Here is a 21,305-nt window from a genome sequence, read left to right on the forward strand (position 1 = left end):
TCAGTAATATTATTAAAGATAAAGCGAAAGGGGAGAGCTTTATTATTTTAATTGCATGCAAAATTGATGCAGTTTCATTCCATTGAAATAAAAGTACTGATGAATTTACCTGCGTTTCAAATATTGAAGAAAACATTAGGACTTAAATTTTCTTCCTACCATAAACAGAATAACACTTTCATTTAATTAATACCACACATTCTTACCTTTCGTTTTGTTAATTATTTTAGCAGAAATAAAGTTATATCAGTTTTTTTAAAGGTGGTGGATTAAAGTGTACTTTTCTCTATGTGTACAAGATGAAATATCTTCCCGTATAACTTCAAAATTTTTCATTTGAAACATATTTGAGACATCTGATAAAATATTTGCCATGGATGTCCCAATTATTGCTTAGTGACGCAAAAAGTAAGGAAATGTTATGATAAGGAATAAGGAATTGATTATTTGATTATGGTAAATATGTCTGATTAAAGGGATACGTCCTTGGAGGACTTTTGTGAGTAAAAATTGATTCTTATTCTTGCTACATGGTGAAACACCGGTGGAATTTTAACCTGGGTGGAAATGACAGTACGTACCAGTACAGACCAGGCCTTTCAGAGGCCGAGCCGAAAAGTCGTTGAACGCTCTGCTTGGGTTTTATTTCGGACGAACGAGCTTGCTGCATGAGCGTTTGCATAGTTTTCTCGGTACAATTACGTTTCGAGGGCCGTAAAAAATCGCCAAACTATTGTTGATGCCAATGCTGCCAAAAATAATTGCGGCAACCCTAATAATTGCGGCAAGAAAGGAAGTATAATAGTAAATAACTATCTAAGATTGATGTTTTAATTTAGATGAAAGGTTAATTTCATATAATACTTTTTTATTATTATAATTTATATGAAAAAGGCGAAACATGACTGAATGGAAGCATAAGAGTAAATAACTATTTCAGATCATTATTATAATTTATATAAAAACTGCTAAACATAACTGAATGGATGCCTGCATCGCTATTTCGCTACCGACTTATCGCTAAAGCATAATTTCATCTCGTTGGTTGTTCAAACGTAATTTTCTATAATGAATGATGCCTTTTCTTTGAAAATATTCAGAATCGGAATTCAGAAGTGCAGAATCGCTCACTTGTTTGCCGCTTTTTACAAGGGTAAAAACAATTGGATTTTTGTCAATTTAATTTTACTTTTTAAATGAAAATAGGTCGATGTGTACATAGATAAAGTTAAGGGGGTGCGCAGTGCCATTTTCGTGGAATTCTGGGATTTTTTTTTAAGTGAAAATAGGTAGATGTGCACAAGGATACCGAGTGTGTGCAATTCTTAAAAACGCGTCAAGCAGTGAGTGATTCTGCACTTTACCCAAAATTCTATTGCCGACTTTTCATCATGGGCAATTCGCAAATTGTTAAATCCATAGGATATCAAAAAAGGATTTAAAAATTAAACTAGTATTTCATTTGCGTTTTAAGAAATATAGAACTGTATAAACTTACGCAATCTGAAACCAGCGCGTACGCTAGATTTGGCGCGCTGTTAAATGGGCGCGTTTGCTAGATTTGGCGCTTTTGCGCATACATTTTCGCTGCAATTTTTTTACGGCCCTCAGAACAGACGAGTGCCGTTTTCTCATGTGTAACACGGATACAAGCCAGTTTCCCTTAGAAAATCCTCCATGGAGGCATCTCTTCCTTTCGGTAATTAGCCTTCGAGTGCTTTTCCATTATAATAAAAACAGAACAAAACCAGCAGTGTAGACCAGCAAGAGAAGAAAAAAATTACGTGTGTATAGCTTTTCACTTTTCTTAAAATGAAGCCTAATTTAAGGGGGAAAGCTATTTGAGAAATATTTGTATATAGTTTGTATTGGTTCTCCTTAACAACTAACAAAGATCATAGATTAAGCATTTTTTAATCTCTATTTTCAAAGTCACCACATCGAATTATTTTGTAGTTAATTCATAAATTTGTAATGTTTCGATAACAGAAGATACAATCTTTTATGCTTGCAAAATAATATTCTTTATTCATCTCTCCTCAAAGATTGAGTATTAAGTCGGAAAAGCAGCAACAAATAAGTAAACATTATAGATCACGATTTCACTACCTTAAAAACTCATATAGGAATTTTCATTTTACGTCCTATTTCCCTCATATTCTAGTACAGCAATAATGTGCATGACTTGGATAATCGGTTCCATCAATATCCTGAATGAAACTGAACTAATCAAGGAACTAATTACACACAAAAAATAATTGGTTCCAAAAAATGTTTCTATTTTTCAATAAATAAAACGCGATTAATAAATTCAAACGTCTTTATTAAAAATATTTTTTTTAATTTATACCTTTTGTAATTCAATTTTTATTCTCTAAAACTGTAGTTTCAATGGATAGACGATTTCCTTTTTTTGGTCTTTTGTCTTTATATTTCTTCTTAGCAATGAATTGCGCTGCTCATTGTTCGGCGAACTGCAAGGCTACGTGTATAGATAAAATTGCATAATATGTGTGCTGCGACAAGGTTTCAGTCATTTCAATAGTTTTTGATAGATTAGCTCTCGATTCTCCCAGAGACTTCAACACGGTCGTCGTTTTCTAAATTGTCCTTCCATTCTTCGTTGTTCTTCGTTGAATTTAATAGTGCGTTGTTCATTTAATTTAATATGTGTTTTATTACTTAATTCCTTAGTGTTCGATTTGATTCACTCGGTTACTTTGACGGAATCTAACTCATTGAAACCAAGTTGTTGTCCATTTTCCACTGAGTAATTAATGACACCAGCAGACTGAGTTTCAAAACCAATGAAATCATTTGCACAATGTCGTATATTTTCCCATACTGCCTTCAATATTGATTACCGTTAATTCATGACGCGCTTCGCGTATATTTCCGATGTTTCTAATGTTGCAACTCTTCTAAAATTCCTTTAGATTAGGTATATAAAGGGAACGAAAATAGATAATTTATGCCTTAAAAAGTAATTTCCTGTACTAATATTTTAGAATTTATTTTTATTTTTCTCAGTTAAAATATAGTTTTAGAAATTTTCAAATGGACTATAGTAAATCCGAACTGATCGAAGACCAATAAAGCAAAGTATTGCTGTGTATACTTTTCATTCATGTGAATCGTATTGCAGTTTTATTGTAAGATATTCTTTATTAAGCTCGTTTTGATTAAAACAAAAGAGAACTGAAATTTAACCCATCTTTTAGGTCAATGCTTATGGCGACCAAGTAAGTCATTTTTAGTTCTTATTTTGATTTTCTTTTTCATTAAATTTGCTTAATCATGATGCATTTGTCGCAGAAAAATCAATTTAAAAATTTTCGATGTTTTAAATGCACGAAAAAAATTAAAGGTCAAGTACTAAATGAGGAATTAGGATTCCGTACCCTTTCCCAGTAAAATGGGTGTGTATTTAATTAATCATTTAATTATGGCAAAGCACACTAGGGCTATCTGCCTAAGAGGAGGGATACTTTCGTGGAGGACTTTCTAAAGGAAACTGGCTCATATACACGGTACATATGGGGAAAACCACGAAAACACCCATGCAGCCATCCCGTTCGCGGGATTCGAACCTCGGACCGAACTACCAGTGTTTAGCGACTTTACCGCTCGGCCGCTGGTGGGCACCCCGGTAAAATGGAGAAGATGTGATAGCAACGGTATTAAACCCGAAACGGCAAACTTAATTTCGAAATTTCGCTCCAAGCACGTACTGTGTATATGTTATGTTATCCAATACTTCACAACCAAAGAATTGGACACGTATGTCCCACAACTTATTAAAAGCCCACCTATTATTCTGGAAAACTTTATTATATGAAACGGATTTACATCGTTATAGTACAGGATAAAAAGTATACTTTGCATAACCCAACCAATTACGCATTGGGCAACTCGAATTTGTTCTTTTATCTGTGCTCCTTTATGTGCAACGAGCACAGCGGAATCTTGATTTTTCAACTATTGGAAGATGATCCCCAACATTCAGAAGATTCTAAGTACTTCTTAACCCATCAGCAATTTTTAAACTTTAAGTGGGACATAAATGTCCCGTTAATAGTCAAATATCTGTTTCAAACGCTGCACTAGATTAATTTGTGATTAATCCGTCCGTGATTTCCGTCTTACAAAAGACGGAAATGCTATGAATTTTTTTTTTTTTTTTTTTTTTTTTTTTTTTTTTTTGTGAAAGATTCTTAAGAATAAATGAAAGTAACTGTGCTGCCATTTCTAAATGAAATTCAGGTCACTCAAATTCAATCTTTTTGTTAATAAATTTCAACTCATTTTTCTGATTAAATTTTACTCAATTTGCAATGTCTTAATTTATTACCGAGAATAATAGAGCATTTCGCGGAGATTTAACTAACGTTTAATAGGTAAATATTCGTATATAAGTGTGTTGACTAACATTTGATAGATTCATATTTTATTTAATTTCGCTTTAAATCTATCACTGACACATTACCAATTTCATCTACTAGTTTATATGCACATTTAATACTAATTTTACTTTCGTCGTGTTTAAGATCACTTTCATAAATAAGTCCTTCCCTTATAAACTCGAGTTTTCATCAATATGAAATGCTATGTAATCAGCCAAAAGTTGTAAACTAAAGCATTAAATGTTAGATTAATATATCTCACATTAAAATTATTTATAATTAGTTTAATAAACCGTATTCTTCATTGACTTCATCTCAAATTTGGTAATGAACTCATTTTGAAGTCGTGCTGCGTGATAAACCTGCCGGTTTTCCATGTTTTATATATCGGCTGCTATGTAAGCGGCTGCTATGTAATGGTTTTTACTCATAGCATTCTGCTTGCACCACTAGAATGACTTAAACGATATGTATGCATTAAACTGCCCTGTCACCGTTATGAGGACATGCGTAATTTACATCAAAATCCAGCATATGCGACACCATGAGTGGCATATGAAGTTCGTATCTCTGCCAAACGCATGTTACTTCCTTATCTCCAGTGCAAATTATTACTTAATTTTATTTCTACTGGAAGGGAAAGCGAAAACTGCTTTATGTAAACAGCAGATTCATGTCATAAGAAAAGTTGCAAGGAATGTATTGTGTTGTCTATTTCGCAATAAACGGAAGAAAGATGGAGACGACAAATGAATGATTATTGAGACATTTGTCGGAATACGTCAAGAATACACATAAGAAATAGAATGCCTCTATTAGTCCCATACTTTTAAGAACATTAGAATACAAAATTTCATTTGTATTGAAATAAAACAACAGCAATCAGAGCAAATAAAGTATAAATATTTATAATGTTTTTCCTGCGAAAACATTACGGGTTTCCGAAAATTTTCACTTCTGAATTGCGCTGGAATTCTCGGTCGATCTCATCAGAAAGTGCTTGGAGTGAAAATAAATGAAATATCCTTGTCTGTAACATTGCAATCTTCATTTACAATGTATAAGATAAAATTTGGAAATATTTAATATATCATGTGCAACCTTGCTTGTCAAAATGTATATAAATTTCTGTTTCAACAGGAAAAGCTGCTAAACTAGTATGCTACTTTTTGGAATATAATGTTATCTCTATTTATTTTTAATTCTAAGATACGAATCCGATTGCCATGCTATCTAATCGATTGATTTGCCAAGTGATCCGATTTGCCGATCCGAATGATTTGCCACATTATCTAATCGTGAAATTTGAGAAATTTACGCATTCAGTATTTATTCTATGTTAGTTGAACTAAACTATACGCTAAAAAGTTACCTTAAGCCAAATGCTACTAATTATGAAATACTTTGTCTGTTTCAGTAAAAATTTGAGGGCTTAAGCTGCAGATTAATTTTCATTTGGGCCTCTATACTAGCTCATTTCATCGCTTGTTTTTTAGCAGAAATCAAATCACTATTAGTATTATTCAGACTTATCCAATATGTGCTTATTTGTTACAATGAGTAAAATCTTTCAATGTGGATGGTTTAGCACGTATATTTAGACTTTTTAAGAGTGGTTATTCATTGTATTATCAATCCATGCATATTTATTGCATTATCAAATCGTGCTTATTTATCATAAGGAGTAAATTCTTTGAATGTAGGTAATTTAATGTAGGTATTTTAATACTTGCGTATTAACGCAACACTTTAATAGAAGTTCGGTCCGAGGTTCGAATCCCGCGAACGGGCTGGCTGCATGGGTGTTTTCGTGGTTTTCCCCATGTGTAACGTGTATACGAGCCAGTTTCCCTTAAAGTCCTCCACGAAGGCATCCCTCCCCTTAGGCAGATAGCCCTCGAGGCTTTGCCATAACCACACACACACAACTTTAATAGAAGTCGCCAAATTTTCAGAATGTGCCAAACTCTGGCAACAATGCTCATAACAGTACTTCAGTCAAGCAACGTCAGGATTTTCATACGAGTTCTTTTTTGTTGTATTCTTAGTTCCAACGGTTTTTGTAAATAAATCATACTTTCCCTAAACTTAGTTTTAAAATATGATCCCGTGGAATTCGCCAGCAATGGAAGAAACTACGGTAAAATTTCTGCAGAAATACAGAATTTTTCTTAAAATTTTCTAAATGGAACAGCGAGGAAATGCGTTTCGCTAGATAGCCACTGTTACCGAGTGTTGCACGAAGCCGAGTCTTAGCAGTTTGCTGGTTTTTTTTTTTTTTTTTTTTAAGCGAAAATAGATAGCTTACTTCTGGAGAAGAATAACGCAAAAAAAAAAAAAAAAAAAAAAAATTACAGAAAGATTTGAAGTACAATGTAAGTGTTTTATTTTTTAATGCATCGCATTACCCTTGTTGGTACTATTCGGTTTCGAGGGCTGTTAAAAAATTGCAGCGAAAATGTACGTGCAAAAGCGCCAAATCTAGCAACCGCGCCCATTTAACAGCGCGCCAAATCTAGCGTACGCGCTGATTTCAGATTGCGTAAGTTCGTATAGTTCTATATTTCTTAAGACGCTATTGAAATACTAGTTTAATTTTTAAATCCTTTTTTGATATCCTATGGACTTAACAATTTGGGAATTGCCCATGACGAAAACTCGGCAATAGAATTTTGGGTAAAGTGCAGAATCACCCACTGCTTAATGCGTTTTTAAGAATTGTACATACTCGGTATCCATGTGCACATCGACCTATTTTCACTTAAAAAAAATCCTAGAATTGCACAAAAATGGCACTGCGCACACCCTTGACTTTATCTATGTCGACCTATTTTCACTTAAAAAGTAAAAGAAAATTGACAAAAATCCAATTGTTTTTACCCTTGTAAAAAGCGGCAAACAAATAAGTGAGCGATTCTGCACTTCTGAATTCCGATTCTGAATATTTTCAAAGAAAAGGCATCATTCATTATAGAAAATTACGTTTGAACAACCAACGAGATGAAATTATGCTTTAGCGATAAGTCGGTAGCGTAATAGCGATGCAGGCATCCATTCAGTTATGTTTAGCAATTTTTATATAAATTATAATAATGATTTGAAATAGTTATTTACTCTTATGCTTCCATTCAGTCATGTTTAGCCTTTTTCATATAAATTATAATAATAAAAAAAGTATTATATGAAATTAACCTTTCATCTAAATTAAAACATCAATTTCAAATAGTTATTTATTATTATACTTCCTCTCTTGCCGCAATTATTAGGGTTCCCGCAATTATTTTTGGCAGCATTGGCATCAACAATAGTTTGGCGATTTTTTAAGGCCCTCAAAACCGAGTAGTACCTCCTTGGGTAATAATTCATATTTATAATTTAAATTGGTGTATTTATAATTTATAATTTAAGTATGGTTATATTAAGTATGGTTATAAGTATAATTAAGTATAATTTATAATTTAAGTATGGTTTCTTTTCTTATGTTGATAATATTTACCGATTTAGATAAATGTTGATAGTTTAGAAATGTTTCTTAAAAAAAGGCTCAAAAACCACCATCTTGCACCCGATAAGTATTAACATTTACCTTTTCATCTGTAAAAAATAGCCCAGTTGAGCCAAGGTGGTTGCGTTAATATGTAAGTACCGGTATTTTAGTTGCGCGGGCATTATCCCGGAACTGAATCACTGATAAGTCACTGCTAGAGAAAGGTCATGGTTTCTCTGAGTCACACGTAATAGACTTAAAAAATTCTCCATTAGAGAGTTCCACTGACAAAAATCCGCTTGTAATTTGTCTTTTTGCTGCTATTTCTCAATGGGTAGGAAGAGGAATTACAAATCTTTGATAACATCTGTAGCAAAAATAAAAAATTATGTTATGAGTTATTACTCGTTAATTTTTATTTGTGTTAATCTTAAGTATCCAGTTAAACTTAATTTTTTTCTAATATGATTTTTTTTTTTTTTTTTTTTTTACATCTGATGCCTTTCTCTATTCTGCCGGAGAATATTATGTGTACCTCTTTGTATTCATCGTTTGCAATGGCAATAGTGAACGTACTTAACAATGGCATGTTGCAATGCAGTGGCACGTTTTAAAATTTAGTTATTAATTATTTCTATGAATAAGTGATTATATATCTGTAAAGTGTTCACACGTGCAGAAATGCCGCAATTCCTTTCATTGCATTTTACAAGCTGTGGTACATAACGGATTAATGCTGCATGTTAAATGTGTAACTTACGTGTAATGTTTTTGTTCCACAGTTAATTTGATTATATATTTGAAAAATATAATTTTATTTATTTTTCCATAAAATTCCTTCATTTCATATAAGCCCAAATTTTTCCCGTACCCAGCTGAAAGGTAAATGAAGAACGTGAAAGAGTAATAAGCATTCTTAAACATTGCGGAACTACATATCTCGGCGCTTTGTACTTTTACAATTTAAAATTTGATATCATGAATATATAGTTCCAAATCCCATCCTTTCACTAGGTGTAGGTGTGTTGGTGTATTTAATTATGGCAAAGCACACTAGGGCTATCTGCCTAAGGGAAGGGATGCCTTCGTGGAGGACTTTCTAAGGTAAACTGGCTCGTATACACGTTACACATGGGGAAAACCACGAAAACACCCATGCAGCCAGCTCGTTCGCGGAATTGGAACCTCGGACCGAACTACCAGTGTTCAGCGACTTTACCGATCGGCCGCTGGTGGTCTATCCTTTCACTAACCAGAGCGTTTATGGGCTGAAACATTTACCAGAATTTTGTTTCAGATGCATTCTGTTAGCTTTGGGTAAGGTCAATCTATAAAACTTTTCATAAAGTTTTCTCAAAATCTAAATCAATTAAAAAAAATTAAAAAATTTTCTAGAGAAAGTCTTTTACACGAAAACATAAATCAAGTATTATTCCATTCATTTTTACCTTCTAAAACTAACTTTTTTTTAATCTTGCACATTTTTTCTGTTGGTCATCTGAAAAAGAAATGTAAAGGAAATTTTAACTTCCTAGTTTTAATCCAGCAATACTTCCTATCTCAGAATTTTGCTTGCAGGGCAAATACTCTCGGAATATTTTACACGGAAAAGGAACAGCTCCCCGAAGGCCTCAAAACTGATAAGCAGAGTAATATAACTGTGCCTTATCTATCTGCTTAAACGGTGAATCCTAATGAGCTGACAGCTTGGATTCAATGTTTCTTCACATATAATGTAAATACAAGAATGTCGTGAATAAGGTCGCTTTCAAAAAAAAACATACTTTCTCTAATGCATTCTCCTACACGCGTGCGCTGTCGTAGCGATTAGTGGTAACGTATGCTCAACTGAAACGTTTGGTTGAAGCTTCCATATTCGACATAAAAAAGCCTTTAACGTAAACGCCAACCGTAGCGAGAGTTTGAGTGAATAAATGTCACGAGTACTAATTTAAAATCATTTCGCTCTCATCACGTCATACACACACGTTTTTCAAACAGTTCTGAACGTTACACCAAAGCCGGAGTAATAGTATTTGATTGCATAAGCGAATAAAAAAGGAGCCTTCTTTAAATTATAGTATATGCAATGACACATGGTCTAAGGTGACTCGTGGTTCCAAACGGCTTTGGTCTCCTGCAAAAGTGATAGCCTTACAGAACATGAATAATGATGATGTTCAATCCCATTATTTAATTATGCTTCTAGAAATATTGGTTACTTCCAGAAATTGTCTTCTTCCGAGGTGATTGCCATGAAAGTTTGCACTCTATTGCAATATCAAGTAATACTTATTTAATATAAAACTGAGCAGCATTCAAAAAATCAAAAGTATTTAATTATCTGTTTCTTTGTTTATGATAAGAAGTGTCCCTGTTCACCTTCAGTTGAGCGGTGAAGTCACTGAACACTGGTAGTTAGACGCGGGTTCAAATCCAGGTGGACGGGCTGGCTGCATAGGCGTCTTCCCTGTGTGTAACGTGGGTATGTGCCAGTTTCCCTTTTGAGGTCCTCCATGAAGGCGCCATACCTTAGGCAGATATACCTTGCGTCCTTTGCTATAATAAAACAAACCAAAACGTATCTGAACACCCCTTGGCCAAGGCTCGCCAAAGATAAAATCGGCCCTAGATCCACAGAATATGTGCTTACCTCTGTAGATATAATTTATGTGAAAACACGAATTCTAAAATATGTGTTGATATGAGATTCGTGTTTAATAAGCCTGCAATGGATTTTCATAGTTTTCCCCACGTGTAATCAGAATATATCCACCAGTTTCTCTTAAAGTATCCATTACGAAGGTATCCCTCCGAAGAAGATAACTCTTGTGTACCTTGCCGTAATGAAAACGTCAGATCATTAAAATATCTTGGATTACAGTTGGACCAACCATACGTTTTCTAATCCGCCCGATTAAGAGCACTGTATACTAGTAATTCAAAGGGGGTTTCCCCGAACACAGGCGAACGGGCTGGCTGCAAAGGCCGGCGCTTGGATTTTTGCCGCCCGATGCAAATTCTCCGATTCAAAAATTCTACTGCCCGGTTCCTCATTAAATTCTAAAAATTATGCTCGCGTGCGACCGTACCGGTTGTAAAAGTTATGGCGTCGGCCCTGCTGGCTCCAGATTGGTTTTTCGTAGTTTCCCCATGTGCAACGTGAATACGAATATGAACCGTTTAGAAAATTCTCTACAAGGTCATCTCTTCCTATGGGCAGGTAGCCGTTCTGGGGCTTGCCATATTCAAATAATATCCAGTGATTCAGTTAGAGATATTATAATAATCTTATTAAAATACTATGAGCAATAATAGACTTGATCATTGCAGCCTCTACAGGACGTTTATTTTCTTCTCCACTGCTTCATAGCTTTCAAACTGAAAATTATCCCCTGGGATGTTCTTAGTCAGAATGAAGCATATTTACTCAGTCCAATCATACCGAAGATTTTAACACCTTAATATTTGAAAACGTTTGATTGCTATTTATTTAACTTATAGTGACAAAGCATGCGAAGGCTGTTTATCTAAAGGGACAGACTTCGTGAAGAACTTTCTGGATCTTTTACGTTTATAAAACAGCATACGTCAAACAGTTTTCTACAAAACGATATATGAGCCAACGTTATCTGTTGGTAGTAGTTAAAACTTATTGGCAGTTAAAATTAGTTTTTATTTTTTATAAAAATGCTGATTCTTTGATTTATTTTTTATAAAAATTCATTAATTTCAATAAAAATTGTTAAGGCGTATCATTCTATTTTGCTTTTTATTTATTAAAACAATTAACCTAACAGATTTATTTCTTATATTTAAAAACATTATTCCACAGCTGAAATGAGCTAATGGCAGAATAACGATTTTTCACTAGAAATATCAAGTTTGGTCATATATTTTTCTAGAGAAAATTATTTGGTGCATGTTTTGCTATAACAGGAAAGATTATTCTCAATAAAAATAGAAACAAGTAAAACTGAAAACGTCAGATCATTAAAATATCTTGGATTACAGCTGGACCAAAAATAACACTTCACAGAACATTTCCAGGATTTAAAAATTCGTACCCAGCAAATAGGACAAAATCTTCTCAAGAGATAAGGACTTAACTGGGTCACTGAACCTCCACATCACCAAGATTCTATATAAAACTGTAATCGCAAAGATCGTCACATATGGAACTGCGATATGAGCCCTATCAATGATGGAAAGAAAAAAAGAGCTTGCTAGTATCCATACAGCGACAATTCATACTAAATATCACACGCGGGTTTCGAACCCCCTTCAGCGCAGTTCTAAATGTCTTGGCAGGCAATATGCTGCTACATCTTCAAGCAATCAATGAGGTTATTTACTATTCAATTCGTAAAGTAACCAAATGCTCGAAAAACATACTGAAAATATTCCAGAGCTACTTTTCCAAAAGAAAGAGCGCTTTAATAGCCCAAAACAATAGCCATCGAAAGAAATCAAGAAAGAGGTTGTCCACAAGGTTCTTACCTAAGAGTTGATTTCTCGAATTCAATAAAATAGTACAACATCAATGGCTAGATCACGCAAAGTATATTGCATTTTCTGGTGATACAGACTTTGTAATCAGTGGTCTCTCTACAGAAGTATTGGAAGTCTCCGTTAACAGTGGAAAAATTCAACGAAATTTGCAAGCATAAAATTTAACAGTATCTCAGGAAAAATCACAAGCTATCTTACTTCAAAAGCCCTCTCAAAAAATAACCAGACTACTAAAATTCCACATTGGCAACAACAAAATCAAAATAGTAAAATCCCTAAGATATCTGGGAATTATAATAGATAAATTAATCACTTGCACTTTGCTAGCTGAGGCTGATGTCTCGGTAAAACCATCCAAACTAATCCTGTGAAAATTTGCAAGTTTTACGCTTATTTTTGTTGTTTGACTTCTAAATTAATAAAGTAACTTCATTGAGCACCTGCAGCAAACTAAGAAGAAACCTCCAGCATAGCTAAAAATCTGAAAAGAATGCAGGGCATCGGATAGGGTGTAGAACCCCAGATACAAAACTGGTTTATAACACTGTCAAAAGAAAGCACTTCAGGGTGCAGCGATATGGACATCCCTGATGAAGGTGTGAAAACAAAAGATACTCCAATCCACCCAAAGGCTCTTCCTTTTCAATTATACCCCAGCTTATAGAACAACCTCATGTGCTACACTGTATTGGCTAAACGTTCTTTCCGAAGACTTACACAGATGGCTCCTATATAACCAACGGAAAAGGGTGGGCCATAAAAATATGTCTCAATGATCATGACACGAAGGACTTCAATCTTCAATTCGATATACAGAAAAGCGTATTTAATCGAAAATGTTCGAGATCCTATAGGCAATTAATGAATGTATATAAGCATTTCCCAAGGACATATATCTATACATAATTTCCCTCTGCAGTGTATGCAATTGCGAACACAAGTAATAAATCACCACTAGCTCAAGAAATCCTCAGCAAGTCCTCCATTACCCAAGGCCAACATTTCTTCAAAACTTGGGTTAAAACCCATGTTGGCCACAAAGGAAACGAAGAGGCTGACTTATTTAGCCAACAAGGTAGCCCAGAGAATACGTGCCATGAAATCAAGCATCCCTGACTATCTTCACACCTGAAACTAAAACTGCAAAATGGAATTAAAGAATCTTGGCAATAATGGTGGGACACTGCCAATACAGGGAGAATACATTCTCTTCTCTAGAGTTTAATTCTTCTCCGATTAGTGTTTCTAGACAAATCACGTGGTTTATCACGGGGCACTGCCCTTTTCCATGTACTTCTATACAAGGAATCTCTCTTCAACAGAGAAAGGGGAAGAGGTCCCCCCGAACATTATTTTTCCCTGCCCGTTAACACGCTTCATTTAAAGAAGCCACATTCACAAGGGGATTTATTCCCATTCCTAAGATATGCAGTCAAAAATAAGCACTTAAAGAACAAAATTACGAAGCTTATTTACTTTCTAGCAGCCAGAAGTCGAGCTATGCATCGTAAATTAGCCGCCAAAAAATGTGCTTCAGCAACAATGAAACAAAGCATTTATTTAATAAGTACAGATACAATATTTGCACGTGTAACTCCACAGGAAAGCAATAAGCATCGCGAACAACATGAAGCAGGACGTTATACACTCACAAATAGTGCAAGGGGCTAAGCATATGTATCTCTAAGCAAAGAATGGGTAGATGTGATAAACACGCGGTCATTGCGTACGCACTTAAATGCTCCACCAGCACAAGCCGGCTAATATATTACTTAAGCAACAGTGTAATGTATTCATGTTATATCTATTGCGTGTATCCAAAGTTTAATGTATAACTCAGGCAAAGGTATAAATGTCACACCTGCCCAAGTCCGAACATAAAATGATACAACTGAGGACACCGCCAGCGGCGGCAGAGCTTGTGATGTCAGTTGCACCAAATAACAGTAGCATCTCGGCACCAGAACGACACCCCAAGAAGGCTACGTGGGCCCCAAGAAGGCTACGTTAATCTGGACAGATTGTATAAGGAGCCTTTACCTACGTACTCAGAGTAAATAATAGACGGCCTTTGCACCTTATGCCTAAGCTAACCTGCTCTTCAATTCTTCAACTCAGAAAAAAGCACAAGCTTCAAGGATTATCTCTATTCTTCAGGCAATCAACGCCCTCATCCATACCAAAATAAAAATCCAAAAGCACATCACCCCAAGAAACAAAGGAATTGAAGCCTACACTGACGGAGGAATCAAAAGTTAGCTGTGCAGCATTCTTTTCAATCCAAAAGCATTTAGATTCTGAAACACAATGTAAAAGAGTACTTAAACAACTTCAGTCGTATATATCAAGCGGTAATATTAGCCATAGAAGCTGCTTATTAACATTGCGTCAATAAACAACTTCTCCAAAATATCTGTGAACTCGGACAGCTAAGCATCCATACTCTCCATCCGAAATCCAGACAAACATTCTCCGCTGGCCAATGAAGTTAATAATCAAATCCCTAAAGATCTTCATTGCTGAAATAACCATTACTTGTATCAAAGGGAATAGCAGCAACGTTGGGCACCGACACTGCCGACAATCTTGCAAAAGAAGCAGTTATTTCCTGAGAAAGCAAGTTCCTCAACATCAAGCTTCCAAAATCGTAACTACGACAAATCCTAAACACATAAGCCACGAGTGACAAGAAGAGTAAAACAGCACCATAACACGCCGGCGCCCTCCCCAGTTTTTCCCAAAAATCGGCACAGAATTCAAAAGTTCCAAGTCCTTCCCAACTTATTACCTCACCGGTCGTGGCCCATATACAGATTATTTTCTTAAAAGGAACCTCTCTAATAGCGGCAATTGCGTCTGTGAGTTACCTATTCTTCTACTATTACAGATAATCTGCCCATTCGAAAACCCATCTTAACTTCAAAAGGCTCTTGATATCTATATATTGGCACCTATATCCAAAAATCATAAAAGTACGTCAAAAGCTCAATGCTCTAGAACAGGACCTTTACCAAGTCACACGTTAAGATCCAAAACTAAAAAGCAGAAAGAGCAATGACCATGCAAGACTCTGATAACTGATCGTGAGCGACATAAATAATCTCCATAATTCGTCGAAACACCAATCGTACTAATCTGAGCTCATGAATTTTGTTTACGAACTCTGAACTGAAAGATCTGAGCTCAGTGAAGTCTTACCTATAATAAATATCCTCATATAACAAAAAGCTGACTTTGCAATATATTAGCAAAATCAAACTCCATATGTATAACCGTCCCTACTTGCATGAAAATATAAAAATTCCAGTGCAACGATCACTGAACTATCAATTCTATTGTATTTTCTTAATACACTATTGTAATGAATATATTCATCAGTTTGTGTTATGTAATTTTCCCTAATTTTATGTCAGTATCCTATTATGTTTAAATGTAAACAACTCCAATGTATAACTCCAGTATTCCTTTGGAGGAAGAGTGTACAGTGAATTCCATTCTTTTTTGAAAATTTTACTCCTCCGATCCCTTTGGAGTAGTCACACGCCCGCGGTTGTCGAGGAGATATGACCACTTTTGCTCACCAGCGGCTGAGCGGTAAAATCGCAGAGTACTAGTAGTTTGACCCGGGGATAAACCCCCAGGAATGCAGGGAGTTTTCAGTTTTGGTCCCATAGGTAATGTGAATACTAACAATTTGCCTCTAAAATATATCTCTCTAAAGCAGTTATGCCTTAAGTGTTTTTGCCATAATCTTCAACTTAACATTAAACTGCGAACGGTTTTCCTTTAATGCATTACATGCCTGTGCGTAGTGTTGAGATCTTTTATTAGGCCATGTACTGCCTGAATGAAATATTCATTATGTCCTTATAAAGAAAATTATACAGTGGCTTATATTAAAACATAAGATGCTGATTGATTACCTAATTTTAACTCGAGCAGTGAAAGTGAAATTCAATTAATTTGCAAACTTTATTTTAATTATTTTTATTATTAGTCCAAAGGGGCAATTTGCCCTGAAGGACTATTAATTTCGTTTTGGCATTTTGCGTTTGGTTCACTACAAATATCGATTCGCTTTTCAAATTGTCGCCATCAAATATTATCACCCTGTATTTTAAGAAATTAAATAATGAAGAATCTGCATAAATGTATGTATTTTCTAGCATTTTATGGATTTTTACTTTTAAGGAATAAATAAGGATGTTCATATATATATATAATATGTAATTTAATTTAATGTTTTCGGTTATTACAAACTAATCACGTTATACGCTTAGGATTATTCAAGAAAATAGGATTTTGTATTAAGTGTTGCTCCATCTTAATTGAAGACTGTGGCTTTATTAAAAGATTTAACTTTTCTAAAATAAGTGAAACTTGATATTAATTTCGGGAATTTAAGTTCAGGAAACTAAGAATAAAGTATTTAGCTATTCTTGAGAATATAAACTTTTCAATGATGGATTGGATTATTTAATTATGGCGAATGAGAGCCAACAACACATGGGATGGATCCCTTGGTGGAAGATTCTCTATAAGAAATTAGCCTGCATTTGTTTTATATATTAGTAGAATCTCAGAAAATAGGTCACAGAATGAACTATTACTGTTTTGCGGTATTAATCACTCAGCTATTTGTGGACCAATTTTCAAAGAAGTTTAGTTTTTAATTCCTAGTTAACATCAGAAAAAGCGAAATTCGGTGTTTATACTCAGTGAACTTAAGTTTATAAATAAAAAAGAATTTAAAAAAAAAACCTACCATTTATGCATATTTCGTTACCTTTTATTTACATGCGATATAACTCAAAATACGAGCAAATTTCTAGATCAGAAAACTGCTTCTCTCAAATAAAATTATATTTATTCTTACTGCATGAATAACGTTTAATATTTGGGCAGCTTTCTCCAAGTGCACAATCACTCCGCCAGAATAACATTTATGTATAAAAAATCAGAATATGCGAATCAAACTCTAAAAATGAAGCCATTCATCTTCCTTACAAGTTACTAACATCCTGCATCAAAGTACGAGAAAATATAAACATCTGCCATCTGACACAATTCTTATTCCGAATTTTCATTTTGTCGTTTGATGTGATTCAGTTCAAGAATGACTTGCAAGTGTTAACGTCGATTGTGGTTTGCAGATTTTGTTTTTGAATAATAACACTTTTGCGACTAAGTATTCAATATTGGCTCATTTAGACGGGTCTATAATCTATACTAACCAAGTACAGTTTAGAAAAATAATTTTAGTGGTTGTTACCTTGGTAGTTTATGCAAAATGTGTTCGCAAGAGTTATGGTGTTAGCAAAAAGTAACAGGTTTTTCGACTAGTGTGGAAAGTGCGATATATCGAGCAATACTCGAGGATATAAGGTATACTGATATATTTTATGTTCAATTTGCACTAGTAAACTTTATTAAGTGTATTTTAAGTTCACTGAACATAAGTAAATTTTATCTAATATATCTAGAGTTTAAATAACATTAATAAACTATCTAGCATATTTTGCTTTTAATTAACTTTAGCATAGGTGTGTTTTCATAATAATTTGTTAAAATTCTGTGGTTGTATGTATTATTTACTTTCTTCTAACACGGTGCTGCCTTACTTATTGGATATTTAGTGAAATTTTATTGATGTCATCCAAAAAAGAGAGCGAGAGAATTGAAATACTGTAATAATACTGTAAATAAGATAATTTTTCAATCTTGAACTCTAGTTTTTATATGCACTATGAGTCTCAGATTTCCATTCTGTGATCTTTGCGTAATTTTAAATATCAAAATTATGGTTCGACTGACTTAAACAAAAGGAGCTGTTGGTAGTGGAAATTACTAATATTATCTACAGTGTTAACAATAATTCCTTTAATACAAATTATTTTAGGAATTAAACCTCTCAAATTTATTTAGGCAATTTGATTTTCAGCTTAATAGTAACAAAACAAGACGCGCTCCTTATAATATACATACTCTTAAATTTAAACCACTTTCTAAAATATTCAGCTTCGTCAGCTTTTTAAGTTTAGTACTAGATAAACGTAATTTTTCATGATGTTTTCTTACCAGCGCGCATCAAATTCTCATGAAGTATGTCACACAGTTTTCAAATTTAAACGTGAATTTTATAAACTACTCAATTGTGTATTTACCATGAAACCTGTTAACTCCTTTTATCACTAAACAGCCTGTATCAAGTTGGCAATATTTATTGCCAACTTGATACAGGCAATATTTATTGCCAACTTGTTTATTAAATAACAAGATAACAACTTATTTATTAAATAACAAGTACTTACAACAACTTATTTATTAAATAACAAGATATTACAACCTCTCCCCCCTCCAGATAAACTTTAATTTATATTTTTATAAATTAAAGTTTACAGTTTTTAAAACAATAATTTCATTGTACATTGAGAGTACAAAAATCTATTGCATATTAAGCATTGAGAAATTTATTTATTTTATAATTTTCTCTTTGTCTTGAGATGGGAAAGATGTTTTTTAACACGAAGGGTACAATTACTAATGCTATTTTCCTTCTTTAGAAACTATCGTACTTTTGTTTTATTTTTCGCATCCTTACTTTCGTAACCAAAGAAAAAATATACATATATATCCAAATATTTTTTTGCTTACATTAGACAAGGCCATCTGAATGAAATCATGAGAGATTGTCCAAGAAGACCGAATGGCTCTGGCTGTGATTTTTAAAGCCTTTACTTAAGTCACTTTAGATCTCAGTTGCTGGTTAGTTCGACTCCAAGCAAACGGGTTTTCTGCACAGTGAATTTTGGTAATTCTCTCATATGTAATATGAATACTAGGCAGTTCCCTTCAAACCATCCTCCATGAAGGCATCCTTCTTTTCCTACAGATACCCATGTGCTTTGCCATATTGAACTAACCTAACCTGACTTCAGAATTAGCATTTTTTGTTATGTAAAGGAAGTCATCTAGCCAAGGAAACGGACCTCAAAGGTCTTGACCATGATTTGCATGTTAATCCGTCAACTATAAAGCAAGTTTTCATAAAGTCTGTGGAACACGCAAAGTTCAGGCTTCACATTAATTGGGTAAATATTAATATAAAATTCATAATAATAAATTATAATAGTAATAATAAAATTGTAATGCATAATCAATGTCATTAGGTCATGACAACACGGGTCTTCAAGTTACGCGCCGTGTGTCTTCATTCGAACAAGTTTGGAAATAATTGCGTTAGTTATTGTACTGATATATATTCTATGTACATTTTTCTGTCAGTAGCACTTTATTACATGTTTTGAATGATTAATGTGTTTTAGAATATGGTATTCATATTTTTCTGCTTATTAGACGAAAATATCGCAGAAAACAGAGCAAGTAGCATAAAATGTGATGAGTTAAAAGAGGCTTAATGCCTCGTATCCTTAAGAATCGTATTTCGTGTAGATGCTTTTCCCACTTTTAATTCATTAAAGTCCTTAGGAAAGGAATATATGCTGTCATTTTATAAATCATAATATGCTCCTTTACAAGTTCAGGGAGAAATTTTGATGGATATTAATGGCAGAAATTTAACCAATCATGTGAAATAAATATCAGAATTTTTTTTTTCTCCTTTAATGAAATAATATGCCTTACAAAATTTCGCCTGTATCCTTCACATTTAACTTGACAAAACCGTGTTTAAAAGTTTGAATTAAATTGATTCTTAAATAAAGAATGCAAAATCCGTTTATCATTAAATATGAAAACTGAAAATAGGAAGTATTTCAATCTTGGTGTTCATATTTTCTCCCATTTTTCTGAGTCAAGATAGAGAAAACCGATTTATTTTCCCTTTCACTAAAACTTTTTTACTTCAGATCGTTACCATTGCAGTGTTGGGAAAACACACAGTGAATATGGCAGAGGAAAAAAATTAATGATTTTTATTATAAAAGGTGTTTAAGATATTAAACCATTCAAGTGCTGATAACAGTAATATTCTGGTATTACTCTTCTTTTTTTAAAAAAAAAAAAAAAAAAAAAAAGAGAGTAATACTGGATCGGCTGTCAGTATTAGTACGTATGAAATGATTCATTGTGCGAGCAGCTTATCAAGGCAATTTCTCATTGCGTGATTTTCCATGCGAAAGACATTTCCTAACTCAGCATTTGGCAGATATGTACCTTTCTGCTCTCATTTTCCATACCAAAAGAAAAAGAAAAACTAGCGTCTTTTATTGCCACTTCACCATAAAGCTGAACTCTTGAAATGAGCTAAAAGTGATTAGATGGACTGATTCCCGGAAACAGATCATTTGGGTTAGGGAAAAAAATTCAATTTAGATGATCCAGACGTTTGGAAATATTACTGGCGCGACTTGGGTGAAAGAAAAAAAAAAAGCATTTTATTCTACATACTTTTTTCTTTCACCCAGACAGCAAGAAAAGGGTTCAGTGATCGTCGGGGGTGGAAACTTTGGGGTCGCGATGTCTGAAATATTTAGATTTCAATAATTATTTGTCGGCTAAATACGTGATATTATCAAGCACTTTTAGAGCAGTATTTGTTGTCAGTAGCAGAAAATATTGCTTGCAAATATAAATTTTATCAGTCAGAGCAACTGTATGTATGCTATGATACCTATGAAAGACTTCTAGAAAGTAGAATTTCAGTATGATTGAATCTCGAGTCATACTGAAATTCTGCTTTCCAGAAGTTAGCATTAGGTTTTGAAAACCGAATAATGAATACATGGGGAATATTAATTTGAAAAAGTACAAATACTGCTAAGGAATGGTAAAGATTTTGTTGTAAAGAAATGGAAAGAAGTTTAAATGAAAGTGATCCAAAATTTAACTGCATCCTAAGAGAATGTACCAAGCTTTAATCTGAAAGCGTATATTTATTGGTT

The 21,305-nt window shown here is 33.9% G+C and overlaps 1 protein-coding gene across 7 annotated transcripts in view; it reads left to right on the forward strand.

Moving 5' to 3' along the window:
• Positions 1 to 21,305, forward strand: part of LOC118203029 (uncharacterized) — a 137,574-nt gene that overhangs the window by 52,905 nt on the left and 63,364 nt on the right. Inside the window, exon 1 of one of the 7 annotated variants that reach the window (XM_035375273.2) lies at positions 17,594 to 17,787. The exons of 5 other annotated variants lie outside the window; for them this stretch is intronic. The gene's annotated coding sequence lies outside the window, so the exon portion shown is untranslated. Of the gene's footprint in view, positions 1 to 17,593; positions 17,788 to 21,305 lie in introns of those variants that run through there. One more of the 7 variants, XM_035375271.2, reaches the window with a different exon arrangement.

The sequence above is a fragment of the Stegodyphus dumicola genome, chromosome X2 (assembly GCF_044657685.1).
Source record: "Stegodyphus dumicola isolate Sdum_Otavi_A_Nest chromosome X2, ASM4465768v1".
NCBI lineage: Eukaryota > Metazoa > Arthropoda > Arachnida > Araneae > Eresidae > Stegodyphus > Stegodyphus dumicola.